This window comes from Etheostoma spectabile, chromosome 19 (genome assembly GCF_008692095.1).
Source record: "Etheostoma spectabile isolate EspeVRDwgs_2016 chromosome 19, UIUC_Espe_1.0, whole genome shotgun sequence".
Lineage (NCBI taxonomy): Eukaryota > Metazoa > Chordata > Actinopteri > Perciformes > Percidae > Etheostoma > Etheostoma spectabile.
The window spans coordinates 11,481,231-11,482,895 of NC_045751.1; the positions used below are offsets into that span (position 1 = coordinate 11,481,231).

At 39.0% G+C, this 1,665-nt stretch overlaps 1 protein-coding gene across 1 annotated transcript in view; it reads left to right on the forward strand.

The window, feature by feature from the left end:
- Positions 1 to 1,256, forward strand: part of ankrd46b (ankyrin repeat domain 46b) — a 25,021-nt gene extending 23,765 nt beyond the window's left edge. Inside the window, exon 7 of the transcript XR_004336470.1 lies at positions 1,245 to 1,256. The gene's annotated coding sequence lies outside the window, so the exon portion shown is untranslated. The remainder of the gene's footprint in view (positions 1 to 1,244) is intronic.
- The last annotated feature ends 409 nt before the right edge of the window (positions 1,257 to 1,665 follow it).

Sequence of the window (1,665 nt, forward strand, 5' to 3'; positions counted from 1 at the left end):
TCCATCATCAGAAGCAATATTGTCTTTTGGTTTAAAAAAATCCTTGACAACCGTTGTTAGTTATTGTGTTAAATTTTGCAACTGATTACGATTCTTCTCACTCCTTTTTCAGACCATATGTGCAGACCAATTTTTGTTATAGCTTTCGAGGATAAGATACTGAAAAAATGGTAAAAGGTGTTCTAGGAAACTGTTTCCAAGCCTACCGTACCTTTCTGTTACTGGTAACGTCCCCTACAAATATACGTTATGTACTCCCTTTACTATACAATGTCTCATTAAAGATTTCAATGTACAAGGCTAATAACTTTACTGCCTGTGCCTCATATGCGTGTGTCTTTTCCCTTTGGCTTGGTCACAGAAGTCGTTTCGGACTCTGTTCTGGCTAACAGCTACATCAAGATGATCATATACATCCTACTAAATAGAGAAAAGAAACCCAGGATCAACTAGCGTAGTAACACCAGCTAGCATTCCATGTAAAATATTCCAATACCACTAAGTCCATGTTTTGTGAAACATGTGAATGGGCTTAGAGCCTCCCAGCCCAGCAAGGATTCAAGTTTACTTATTATTGCACAACCTTTTACATTTCCTTCAGTTTTCTCGTCAACTGTATTGAAAGTAAAAACGTTCATCTAAACCCTGTGTCACCTTAACTGTGCATACTGCTGCAAACATGTGTACATAGTAAACATGTCAAGTCGTTGTACTAAATGGAACCAGAGTCCACAGTCTTAAGATGTAATATAAATTATACTTTAGCATAAATTTTGCAAATCTGTTATTTTATTTTGAGGCCAAGTTATCAAACCACTGAATTGCCTTGATGTCAATTTTATTAGTATTTTTTATTTATTGTTATCACTCCTTATTGTTGTCATGAGTTCCTGTCACTTATCATTTGTTATCCTTCTGAAAAAGGGAACTACCCTTCTGAAACGGGTAATATCATTTGTTACTCTTTCAAAAACAGTAACTTAACCACTAACTACCCTTTTTGTTGTACACCTCATTGTAAAGTGTTACCGTGAAGACAGTATGAAACAAAAATATGGTCATTAAAAACAAAATTTACTTCATCATCCTGAATGTCCATCTCTCAAAAGAATGATCACATGTGGCTTGAAAGTTGCAGAAAGGAGGAAGGCGCCTCCTGACAGTGCAGTAGATTTCACGACTATCTCATTCCTGAGTGGAGAAATGCAGTGTCGACTGGCATCTCTCCCACACTCCCTTCTAAGTTGTTCATATGTCAAAAACAACAACGCGGATTGTATCTCTCCAGGTTAAGTGTCCTGTAGCAACGTTTTCTAGTTTGTTAGGAAACCTCCTTGGTTTTTACATGGTCCATACATCCATTCGGGCAGGAGGATGTTGATTAACTTTCGTAATGTGATCTATTTAACCTGGACATGTCTTACGCATGTGTTTTGCAGTTTTAACTAACGCGGCAGTAGTGAACTGCGGGTGCGAGAGCAAGGAGATCCAATTAGGCTTACGACACAATGATCTCAGCAAAAGTGTGAAGTAGGCGCAGAGGCTCAGAGTGGTTAGAACGGACTGGTGTCGCCTTTTTTGGGGGGACAAAAAACAAAAAACGGCTGCCTGGTACCACAAAAAATCCCTGCACTTTGCCCACACCCCCCCTGATGGTCTTACCCG